Source organism: Acipenser ruthenus, chromosome 3 (assembly GCF_902713425.1).
Source record: "Acipenser ruthenus chromosome 3, fAciRut3.2 maternal haplotype, whole genome shotgun sequence".
Taxonomy (NCBI): Eukaryota; Metazoa; Chordata; class Actinopteri; order Acipenseriformes; family Acipenseridae; genus Acipenser; species Acipenser ruthenus.
Genome location: NC_081191.1, coordinates 9,174,413 through 9,187,755, shown reverse-complemented (window position 1 = coordinate 9,187,755; position 13,343 = coordinate 9,174,413). Strand labels below are relative to the sequence as shown.

Genomic DNA, 13,343 nt, shown 5'->3' with positions numbered 1-13,343 from the left:
TTAATTTAACTATACAAACAAAACACAGCTCGTCTATATGTATTTGTATTCATGGTTAAGTTGAAAATGTGTATCATATGTTTCCGCAAGCTTCATTTTGTGATACTGAAAGAACAGCTCCACGTAAATGTATCATTAAAAGTGCAATGAAACTTGTGAGAAAATCTAAACTAAAATGGACTGATTGTAACAAATTAAGAAAAAATGCATATGAATATCAGACAAAAGAAAAACCTATTTTGTGTTTTGCCGTCAGGACAGTTTTGTGTTTGTGTACAAGCTCTTAAGTATATGTGTTGTAATCATTTATTTTTCAATAGAGACCTGGCCAAGAAGGCAGCAATACAGAAACAATCACACACATAGAACTACATAGATTAACATGAACATTTCAAAAATAATAATACCATTAAAAAGTAATTAATCAATGTATTTCATTGGATTATTTGCAACTTTAAAATGAATTAAAACAAGTATATTTATCAGAAATAAAATTTCCAACCTGATTTTTAAAATCTCTTAATGATATATAATCATATAGTTTTAAGTGTTTTTGAAGGTGACCAAGGGGCAGAATAACTGAAAGCCTTTTTCCCAAACACAGTACATATTCTTGGAATTGAAAATTGGTAGATATTAGTACTGGTGGTTAGAAGATAAGATGGACATTTTCCCAGAATAACTTTATATACAAAGATATACCAGTGCTTCAGTCTGTGTGAAGAAAGTGAGGTCCACCCCATTTGCCTGTACAGCTCACAATGGTGGGTTAAAGATCTAGAATTGGTTACAAATCTAAGAGCTCCATGATAAAGAGAGTCTAGTATCCTCAGACTAGATGCACCTGCATGCATGTAAAGAATATCTCTGTAATCAATCACTGAAAGAAAAGTGTGACATACAAGTGCTTTCTTTGCTTTCAAATTTCTTGACCAATAACAACACTTTGGGAATGAATTAAATATTTTTATATTTCAAGGTTAGTACCTGAATTGCAGAAGGTAAATATTTTGGGCCATTACCTTGTTGGCCTTATTATGGAGGGCCGTAATGAAAACTTACAACAGCAAATTCTATCCAGGGTAATTGCATATTAATAATACAAGTATGGACTTGTGCAAACATTGTTATATGTGTTAGAAAACACAGATGTGCTTTTTCTTACTTCACGTGATCCTGAAATACGTCCTGACCACAGCGGCTTGGGCTTAATTACATTTTTAGAAAGACGAAATCTTGTTGTGTTCGGCTTGCGGTTGTCTTGTGAATGACCCCATCGCGATGCAGAACATTCACTTTAATCAAAGCCGTTCTGATGAAGATTTGATGCCAGAATTGATTCGATCATTCCTTCAAGTCAAAATGAGACTAGTTGGAATTAGGCTCCAGGGTGGCCCTAAATGTGTCAAACTAGGCTAATTTGGCAATAATAATAATAAAAAAAAATTAATACAAAAAAAAAATGAATGTGGTAATACATAATGCAGACCTGTGTTTTTAAATAAAATTATAGAACCATCTTATTTATTTATTTATTTCAGAAGTATAAAAGTGGGCTAACAAATATGGAAATAACTTATAGTTTACATATATTATAAGCAATACATGTTACACTTATATGCCCCCTTTTTTTAAATCAGTTTTTTATGTGTATACATACAGTGCTCACCCGTTATAACATGCCTTGTTACAGTGCTGAATCGGTTATAGCACGGTAGGGTCGTGGCTCCCATTTGCTCCATAATGCCATTACAGTAGCCCTTTTATACTCGTTATAAGGCGGAACACAAATAGCACAGTCTTGTAACTATGGCTCCCCATTATAGCGTTATAAAGGGTAAGCAGTGTATATGTTCATATATAAATTATATACAGATTGGTTATAACATAGGCCGGATTTTATAGTATTTTTCATATAAGGATTTTATGTGATAGTATATGTAACATGCAGTGCTCTCATTTTTTCTATTCTAAATGTATGTTGTTTTATATAATCTAAATATATGCCCTTCATTTGGTGAATGTTTTATATAAATTACTACATATTTTCATATATTATTCAAGTAAGAAAAATGTGGATATTTAGGGTGGATTGCGCACATCGAGATTCAGCCTGGATTAGACGCAATCTCGGATTTAATCTTGGATTGATATTTTTTTCCGTTGCGTAGATCGAGATTCAAATTAAATCCTAGATTACATTCCAATCCTGGTAGTAGGTGGATTGAGTCTGGATTCTTGTGAAGATGGTCGGTCATTTTGGATGGTTAGATATTCTGTTGTTCGTGATTATAGCAATCCTTTATTGAATAGTGACGAAGGTTTTATACAAAGATTCACAATGAGAAAAGAAAGCGTAACGGAGCTGGTTAATATATTAAAACCACAAATAGTTAGATACAGAGACAAAAAAGACTCACTTCCTCCACTCATTAATCTGCTACTTGAGATTTCATGCCACTGGGTCGTTTCAGAAAATAATTGGGTGCAGTACCTGTTTCGTGTCGATGCGTCATCTAGTAATTCAGAGGATCGCTGAAGTTACGTGAGCAATATATTCATTTTCCAATGGGAGAACAAGTTGCGAGCCATCGTATACAGCAGCTGCTAACGCAGTTTTTCACCAATAAATAACCGATAATTATGTCACCGATACAGATGGATTTGAGCTATATATGTAGTAGGTACTTGGTTGTTCGTCTCAAAAGTGCATTGACACAACTGGCAACACACAAGAAAAAGCGGACTGGGAAATGCAAAGCATGCGTTAAAATGATGCCAACAGCTTTGCGTTTGTTTAGTACATTTCACGCTACACTTCTGACTGGTTTGCATGTGGTTTGCAACGATTGCAACAAATGCAACACTTCAGTACATCTACCCCATAATCTTCCCATCATGTGTAAATCATGTAGTACGTTATACACTGCAATATATATATATATATATATATATATATATATTGTGAAAGACTCACCCTCACTCGGGTTCGTTGCCCCTTTAAGAACTTGACCCAGGAACACAGGAATGGATTTTTCAAGCGCTGACGCGCTATATTTTTAATAAACACAAAAATAACACCAACAAAATACAAAAGCAAAACAAACACCTAGCTCCTCTTGAGCACTAACTCGACTTGCAGGAACACCCTGACTAACGCGGGACAGCTATGCTGTTTACCCGCCCTTCTCCAAACACACCGGTTTGAAACCGCACTTACTTTTCCGCTCTTGGCTACTCGGAGACAGCGCACCTACTGCCTCCTTCCACTCAGCAGCCCTGAGCAGACTGCCTGCTCTCTTTTTAAACTCCGCACCTGGGCCTAATTTCCAATAACGCCCAGGTGCGGATGATAATTAATAATAAAACAATTAAACAATTAACAAACAAAGGAACATTCTCTCGCAGGGAGGTTTTAACCCCCTCCCTGCTGTTTCTCATAACCCGCTATTTTACACATCCCCCCCCTTGTCTTTACAAGACACAGGCCACGAGACGGCCACCTCCTCCCCTAAAACATAACCACCCACCCTCAAGTCCACAAATGTCCTTTCTTGCCCTTTTCCACGGGCAGGCTTGAGGGTGGATCGGTCCACGTCCCGGCTCAGCCAGGTAAGGACCGCGCACCGGCGACAAGGGGACCCAACGGCTCAACAGGGGCGACCGGAGCGTAGACCGTGGCACAGGAGGATGCAGCAGTGGGCAGAGATCTTCCCCTGGGAACCGGCGCAGTGATGTCCGATCACCCAGGGGAAGCGAAGCAGCGAACAGGGGGAGCAAAAGCGACGTCTGGCAGCAGCCCAGCGACGTCTGGGTGCTCGGGAAGAGCGGAGCAGGGAACCAGGGGAAAAGCTGTGGCCAGTGCTGGAGACTCCTGGGCTCTAGGTCCAGCGCAGGAAGGTCCGGGAAGACCGGCCGGGTGTCCTGGAGCAAGGGGTGAGGGACTGGACGCAGCGGTGCCGGACTGGACCGTAGGGGCGGTGGTCGGGGCTGTGGTGGAGGTAAACTTTTCACCTCCCCCCTGGGCTCCGGAAGCGGCGGCTCCTCCCCTCTGGGCTCCGGAAGCGGCGGCTCCTCCCCTCTGGGCTCCGGAAGCGGCGGCTCCTCCCCTCTGGGCTCCGGAAGCGGCGGCTCCTCCCCTCTGGGCTCCGGAAGCGGCGGCTCCTCCCCTCTGGGCTCTGGAAGCGGCGGCTCCTCCCCTCTGGGCTCCGGAAGCGGCGGCTCCTCCCCTCTGGGCTCTGGAAGTGGCGGCTCCTCCCCTCTGGGCTCTGGAAGCGGCGGCTCCTCCCCTCTGGGCTCTGGAAGCGGCGGCTCCTCCCCTCTGGGCTCTGGCAGCGGCGGCTCCTCCCCTCTGGGCTCCGGAAGCGGCGGCTCCTCCCCTCTGGGCTCCGGAAGCGGCGGCTCCTCCCCTCTGGGCTCTGGCAGCGGCGGCTCCTCCCCCTCTGGCTCGGGAGGCTGCGGAGCTCCGCTAGCCTGCTCCCATTCTTGGAGCAGCAGCTCCAATTCTGTTGGCTCCCTTTTCTTCAATGGAGCCAACCCCATCTCTTTCTCCCATCTCTCCAGCTGCTCTATTTGCGCAGCAGTATTGCGGTTGATTCGCTCAATTAACTGTTCAATGGTCTCCATTTCCAGGGTCGTAGGGGCGCCCACACTCTCTGCCACCATATGTAAAAGGTTCAACCCCCACTCGGGTTCGTTGCCCCTTTAAGAACTTGACCCAGGAACACAGGAATGGATTTTTCAAGCGCTGACGCGCTATATTTTTAATAAACACAAAAATAACACCAACAAAATACAAAAGCAAAACAAACACCTAGCTCCTCTTGAGCACTAACTCGACTTGCAGGAACACCCTGACTAACGCGGGACAGCTATGCTGTTTACCCGCCCTTCTCCAAACACACCGGTTTGAAACCGCACTTACTTTTCCGCTCTTGGCTACTCGGAGACAGCGCACCTACTGCCTCCTTCCACTCAGCAGCCCTGAGCAGACTGCCTGCTCTCTTTTTAAACTCCGCACCTGGGCCTAATTTCCAATAACGCCCAGGTGCGGATGATAATTAATAATAAAACAATTAAACAATTAACAAACAAAGGAACATTCTCTCGCAGGGAGGTTTTAACCCCCTCCCTGCTGTTTCTCATAACCCGCTATTTTACAATATATATATATATATATATATATATATATATATATATATATATATATATATATATATGAACCTACATAAATGATATCCGTATAATACACAATAATGCACCCATGCTTCTTCTGTTGATGTCACTGAATATTAATGTAATGCCCACTTGTTCAGTGCAGTAGATGCAGTATTACTCTACCACACCAGCACAAGGATTGGGTTTTCTGTTAGTTCCCATTTCTAAAATGTTAGTATAGGCATAGAATTCATGTTTCTTAATTTCTTTGGAGTTGAATCCCAAGACACCATCTATCCTCCCTATTTACTGTTCACAGGATGAAGCTTCTCTAGAGTGTTCTTTCTTTCCTTCTGAACATTCATTGGCTTAAGGAATTGTAATCTAAAACAGTTATTCATGTAAGTAATGTGTTCATTTAAGATATTTAGAAATATTATGCAGCTACTTATAGGTCTACAAACACACACAAAAAAAAGTGGTGTTTATACAATGTCATTTAAAATGTAATCTGATTCCTTAATAATACCTCGATTAAACTTACAAACCTGCTCAATATTGGACCTGTTTCCATTGTTTTATTATCATGTAGGCTTATTGTATTTGGTGATGTTAATGAGGGGGTCAATAAAAAATAGGTTTCACTTTCTAAATGCCACTTAAAGGTAGATAGATAGATAGATAGATAGATAGATAGATAGATAGATAGATATCACATTGTACCTTAATCCTTTTTATCTCCACTCAAGCATATGGCCATCTGGAAAATGTAGAAAAAAATCAACTATGTCCACTGAGGATATTTTCAATGGCTATGCTCCTGTGCCAAGCCTTATCAAGCTTTCATGTTACTCTACCGCGGCAACAGGATCACAAAACATGCACAATGGACACCCATTGAGGTCATGGACTTATTGTTTACCCATAGTACCAAGACGAAACAGCAGACTGGGAGACAAATATCCAGGCAGCATATAACTTTAAGCTTCATTTTGAAGCATCCCTGTGACTTTCCACCTCTGATTCTGTAAGACGTATTCTTTGCATCAGGTTGTTTCAAAGTGACTCAGACCAAAGTGAGTCATTGTGTGCTTAAATAAGCTCAGGTAAACCCCCTGACCTATGCATGCAGTAACTGCAATAGAACCTAGTCAACACAAACAGCTGAGGGAGCGGGGTCACTTGATATAGTAATATTCCTATTGTATGTGTTTTAATGGTATAAACATCTTAATACCACTACCCTATAAATAAACCTGATAAACCTGTTTGGTGGACCTCCTTACACTTAGTTACACCCAGATGTGATTCTGCCATAAGAGAGGCAGGGATGACAAGTTATTAATTACCAACAATACCAATAAAGAAACCTTGAAACCTTTTTTTGTTTATTTTATCAAATGTATATAAAATAGATGCAATTTGTCATTTGTTACGTGTACTATTACATTATATGGCTGGGCTATATATGAATAAAGGGATAAGAGTTCAATTATTATTATTATTCCAAAAACATGTTTCATAACATGTAAAACATCACCAATAAACATCTACATATAAACATAGATAATAATAAGCGTGACTGCCAAATAATTGTCCAATTAAATCTGTTTCCAAAATACACAAAGCTTAAGTAAGTAGCAATATACATAATCATTAGTCTGAGCCATGTACCACATGTACCTATTGTTCTTTTTATACTCTATTGTATTATCCTTGTATATATATTGGCACTTCAATAACACAGACCCTGCAACTGATATTATCATTTTGGCCACTAGTCTTTTAATTTTGTTTTCATCTCTTACATTGTGACTTTAATGAGGTGGTTTATTGGCACTGCGCAAATTTCAGACTGTGCTAGTGCAAATATTGATACTTTCCTTGTACATTTATGTCAACAATACTATTACACGTATAAAGTTGGATTCTTTTTGTATTTTATCAATTTATCTTGTCTGTTCTTGGTGTCATGAGAAGCTTGCAATGTCCTTAAAATGTGTTTACATTTGTGGGGCTGTATTAGTGCGTTGGGGTGATTTCGGCTACTTCGACTGTAACTACAAGATTTCAAACCCAGACCAAGATCCCTTAGAACACACTGTTTTCTTCCTTAATGTGTAATACTATATTTCTACATATGCTGCCCCCAAACAAGAACATGGTGTGCTAAGAGGGCAGTGTAGGTGTACTACTGTGTACACTCTGCTTACAGTTAATATCCTATTTTAATCCTGGACATGTATCCTATTTTTTCCCAATAAAAGTAAAAGCAAAAATAGAGAAATAGAAAATCTATTTCATTGCACACTGTACAATATCCAATATATGTGTTTAGAAAACAAATCAACAGTAAAAAGATTAAGACAAGGAAGACTCCTCTTTTAATGACCTGCAGTTCTCAAGAAATATATTACAAGTCCTATATTCTATACACCCTGTTAACTGAGATGAATGGTCCTGGTACTATATCACAGCAACATTTTTAAAATGAGTACTCTATGCTTTAAATGAAACACACGCTTACAGCTGCAGTGCTTGTCTCTGAGGGTGCCTGATGCTTATTAATCTGCTTATTAAACAGCTAACAGAAGATTGACATATATAGTGTATTCAAAGAAAGCATATATGCATTTATAAAACATTCAGCAAAAAAAAAAAAACAATAATCTGTGACATTCTGGATACAGGAGGAATCCTTCCATTCTAGCAGGATTCTATTAACATTAACATATCAACAACTTACCTGAGGTCTTAGAAGGGCAAGGTTGTTGTAAATGGGAGTTAGTTTCTCAGGCAGTTATAAATAATGCTACCCTCAGTTGTGCGTTTTTCATCCTGTTTGTCCTTTTCTTCTCAATCTTCAATCGGCAGCAATGCTTTTCTTTCTTTTGTTAATAAGGCAAGCAAATGCAGTGGGATCCGGCAGACAGTAGAGGAGCCATGAATGTGTGTGCTGTGCTGAAGAAGTGCTCCAGTGCCTCTGTAATTTCCCACACTACAACTGACGTCACCACTGGCCTCCAGGAGCTCATACTGTAATGCTTTCATCTGATTGATGTCCGGAGCTTGCATACTTTGGGAAAGAAATACAGCTATGCCCAAAAGTTTTGCATCACCTAGATTTTAGGATAGCATTTTAGGATTGAGACATAATTAAAAAAAAAAAAAACCTGTATGAACATAATTTAGATATTTTATTTAACATCATGTTATCAAATAAACTACAAAATGATATTGCAAAAGTATACATAGTAGTAGTACAGTATTTCATGTTGGATTTTGAAATGTCACATGTTTTAATTTGTGTCAGTTTTTCATTAAGTATATGGAAAACTACAAAGTGGTATGTAATTCAACATCTTAACATAACATTATACAGCAGGTTTTATTTGACTTCATGAAGCAAAATTAGTTAATTTTATAGGATAGTTGTTACATATCTAATGAGAAGTTAAAATTGAACGTCGGGAGTGTCTGCACATAAGACTACTTTCATAAATTCAAAGATCGAGCTCAGCATTATAAGATGTCAAATGTAGTGTGGGATGATTGACTGTTTGGCTCAGGATCTCACCTTCTTGACCGACAGGAGCCGACCTCGTTTGAGGTGTGACCTCCGACGTCGGTCAGAGGTCACCAAGGCCGGGTGACGGAGGACCACCGACCCACAGAAGGGAGACACGGGCAGTTTACAAGCAAAAACTGAAAAGCGTGACAACAGATCTCTCACGCTTTTTTGGTCATGACGGTTCTGCTTCCACGTTTACATGAGAGTTTATTTCAGAGAGAGAATTTATTCGTCCAAATGCAAACAACCTCATTAATAATAAAATAATGGGAGGGTTTATTTAAAAATCACCAAACTCGCTGAAAAGAGATGCTGCACGATAAAGGATATCGTTCAAATAATGCATAGGGGTTTACATGAGGCTTTACGTGCTAGGCAGAGATGAAGAGAAGGTTACCTCCCATCTGTATAGAATGCAAAGGGCTTGCAGTTAAAACGGTTCATCCTGCCAAGAAGAAGAAAATAATAATAGTTATTACTATTATTGTTTAGAATTAGTTGTTCTAGAAATGGTAGAAGTATCGTGTACAAAAAACGACAGCACTCACCAATTCCCATTACTGCTTTTCTTATGCTTCTTAGGCTACTGATGTCCTTTCACACACCCATATATATTAGTCTTAGCCAACTGCATAACTGTTAATGTACTAAACAAAAGTAGTATCGGTTCAATAATCACAAATATGCGTTAATGTGGAACAAATATATTAAAAACAACTCATGATGTGTTGGTTTCAAACACAGGTACTTTGTTGAAATATTAAAATTAATTATGCAGAAAATGTGGAAACTTACACAAATGCTGTTAATATAATAAATACATAATTTGTGTGCATTTGCAAATTAGTTATAAGGGTATATAAAATCATAGGTCAACTTACAACGTAGTTACGACAAAAATGGATGGAGAAGACGCAGACAAACACTGGCTAGATTAAGTCTTGTATGGGAAGAACTCCTTCAGTCCCATGCAATGGGTTTGCAGGAAAGGAATCGTGCATCTATTGCTTTCTTATCTAGAGCTTTCTTTCCAGCAGACACCCTCATCCACTTCGTTCCTATGTACAGACCTCTATTTGTGTATCGGCAGGAAAGACAAATGCAGGCGCATCATCGTCACTCTGTTTGGTGGGAGGAGGCTGTGCTTCACGAGTCTTTCTCTGACAAACAATGGATTGAAACATTTCGGGTCATCCGAGCTACGTTTGACCAACTGGTGGAACTTGTACGGGTGGACATGGAGCTGTCACCAATATATGTCCGTACACCTGTGCGCTGCAGAAGCGAGTGGGTATTACTCTGTACAAACTTCTCGGACCGCTGATTCGGCAGGACTGGGCACAGCAGAACGGGTGCCCACCTCAGCGGGAGATGGGGTAGGCACCTGCAGTTCTCTTGTTATTGTGTGCAGAAATGTGGCGTACAACGCAACCACCTCTTGGTGCTGTTGATCAGCGTGGTCCAGCCTTTCCAAAAGGTGGCTGTATTGCCGATCTTGCCTGGCATCGGTGTGTGCAATCAGACGGTACATCCTTCTGTACTCCAGGAGCATCGGACGATGCTCCTGGATCAGCAGCTACAGCGTTCAAACCAACTTTAATTTAAAGAAGAACAGTTGTGAATTTCTTCACAGCTTTTGTTCTACATGTGAATCCTAAGAATAGTATGTGAAAAACAAAACATATCTCATATGTGCACACACTTAGCCCGACATGCAAAAAAAAAATGGCTTGATATCCCCAACCATTTGTTTTTTTCACAAATTATTATTAGGATTCACATGTAAAACAGAACATGTGAAACAATTCACAACTGGTCTTCTTTAAATTAAAGTTGTTTTGAAAATGCTAACTGCTGTGGTTGGGGATATCAAGCACTTTTAATTGACGCTGGGACGGTGGTGTGTATATGCAATATGTTATTGTATTCACTAATTATTCTTAGGCTTCACAGGTAAAACACAGACTGTAAAACAATTCACATTTGGCATCCTTTAAATTAAAGTTAGTTTGAGCGCTGTAGCTGCTGTGGTTGAGGAGATAAAGCCATTTTATGAGTGTCAGGTAGGCTGTGTGCATATATGCGGTATGTTATTGTTTTTCACAACTTATTTGTTTGATTCACATGTAAAGGAGAGCTTGTGAAACAATTCACAATTGGTCTTCTTCACATTAAAGTTGGTTTGGACGATCTAGCTACTGTGGTTGGGGAGATAAAGCCCTTTTACGCGTGGCTGAGGCTAAGTGTGCGTATGTGCGGTATGTTATAATTTTCCAGAAATTATTCTTAGGATTCACATGTAAAACAGAGACTGTGAAACAATTCACAATTGGTCTCCTTTAAATTAAAGTTGGTTTGAGCACTCTAGCTTCTGTGGTTGGCGAGATACAGCCATTTTCATTCATGTCGGGTTAGCTTGAGTCGAATATCAAACGAATATCAAACGTCAAGCTAACTTTACCGCGGTAGCATATTTTAGTTTAGAAAAGTAAATGATGGCTGGCGCAATTACCATATTGTATTGATGGGGCTGGTATTTCACAGGATGTCTGGGAGGATGAGGATTCCAGCAAATGGTCTGATGCTACTGCCACTGGCCGGTCACCCATTAACCGGTGCATTTCCTCCCAGAACCGAAATTGGGACCTCGAGCTTTGACCGCAGGACTGCAGGCGTTTTCTCTCCTGCGGGTACAGATATTTCAGCTTCTTGAATTTATCTCGTACCTGGAGGAGCGTTCTATTTATACCAAGTTCAGCCAGAGCACCGGTAATACTGGTGAAAATGGTGGCATTTCTTTGGCGAGGTCGATCCAGTTCATCCATAACCCCCAGGTCCGCAATAATTTGGAGGAGGAACGAGTTTCCTCATCCGTCCAGCGGACCTGGTGTAGCGTGCTGTCAGAAGGGGTGGAAGCTTGAAACATCCTGCGGGAAAAAAGCTACATTATTTGTAGTATTATTATTATGATAATAATGCTGGTCATAACGATCTAGTAGTTCTCATGCATCGTTCATAATACACTGAAATGAATAAATAATGGTATAAATCAGCAGATTGATAATAATGGATGGATGGATATTTAACTGATTTGTATTAGTAAGACTGGGATAAGAAAAATCTTACGCTACAGAGGAGGACAGAAAGACCGTATCCCAGAGAAGAGCGTTCTTTTACATAGGGGAAGTGGAGGAGGTATCGTGTTATTTCATGAAAGTCTATCGTTAAGTATTTTGCACAACTGTGGAGTTTGTTGCTATGGGACCAATTAGGCCAATTAGTGTGCACTTTACCGTGCTTTACCAAAGTGTAATGACACTTAAGACACTTTTTTTTGCCGTGCAATTTCTTTGGCGAGGTCGATCCAGTTCATCCATAACCCCCAGGTCCGCAATAATTTGGAGGAGGAACGAGTTTCCTCATCCGTCCAGCGGACCTGGTGTTGCGTGCTGTCAGAAGGGGTGGAAGCTTGAAACATCCTGCGGGAAAAAAGCTACATTATTTGTAGTATTATTATTATGATAATAATGCTGGTCATAACGATCTAGTAGTTCTCATGCATCGTTCATAATACACTGAAATGAATAAATAATGGTATAAATCAGCGGATTGATAATAATGGATGGATGGATATTTAACTGATTTGTATTAGTAAGACTGGGATAAGAAAAATCTTACGCTACAGAGGAGGACAGAAAGACCGTATCCCAGAGAAGAGCGTTCTTTTACATAGGGGAAGTGGAGGAGGTATCGTGTTATTTCATGAAAGTCTATCGTTAAGTATTTTGCACAACTGTGGAGTTTGTTGCTATGGGACCAATTAGGCCAATTAGTGTGCACTTTACCGTGCTTTACCAAAGTGTAATGACACTTAAGACACTTTTTTTTGCCGTGCACTTTTGGAACGAGCACAATCATGCGTCATTTGCGAGTGACATGTCATGAATGCACTATAGTAGTGAGATTAAAACTTGCATGTAAACACTGCCACAGTCGCAAGGTGAGTCTGGACTATATAGGTTAATGAACCAATAGGATTAGTGTAGCAAGCTGAGCCTCACCCCTAGAACTACGGAATGCCTCCATTACATATAATTTAACACCAAATAAGAGAATTAACATTTCAATTTAACTGGCGAATCATGCACAAAATCTTTTATTTTCCCCTTTTCACTGTTACTTATCAGGAGTTTTGTAATTCTGTGCCAGAAAATTCCTATATAATAAGAAAATTAATGAATGTTTTTTTTTTTTTTTTTTTTTTTTTTTTTACTACGGTTACATTTTAAACAACATCAGTATTAAAACTATCGGATGAAACTCAAAAGTTTTATCAAGCACATCATATCAAACATCTGCACAGCCAAAACGCCATATTTAAATGAACAATTAAACATAAAAGGGTTTATTTTTTAACTTACCACATATAAAGCACTACTTCAAAAAATGGTAAACTTTAATAAAATAAACATTTCAAAAGAAACTACTGTGTAAACAGATGTAAGCAGGTATATGTACATACAAAACTGTAAAACCGAAAGTAGTTTTTAATTTAAAACAAAAGTAACATATATTTTCTCTTGCGTGTGTCACTCGACGCAGCACTGAATCCTGG

General features: G+C 39.7%; 1 protein-coding gene across 1 annotated transcript in view; it reads right to left on the bottom strand.

Moving 5' to 3' along the window:
- Positions 1-8,097, bottom strand: part of dgkb (diacylglycerol kinase, beta) — a 177,957-nt gene extending 169,860 nt beyond the window's left edge. Inside the window, exon 1 of the mRNA XM_034058527.3 lies at positions 7,904-8,097. The gene's annotated coding sequence lies outside the window, so the exon portion shown is untranslated. The remainder of the gene's footprint in view (positions 1-7,903) is intronic.
- Positions 8,098-13,343: the final 5,246 nt, after the last annotated feature.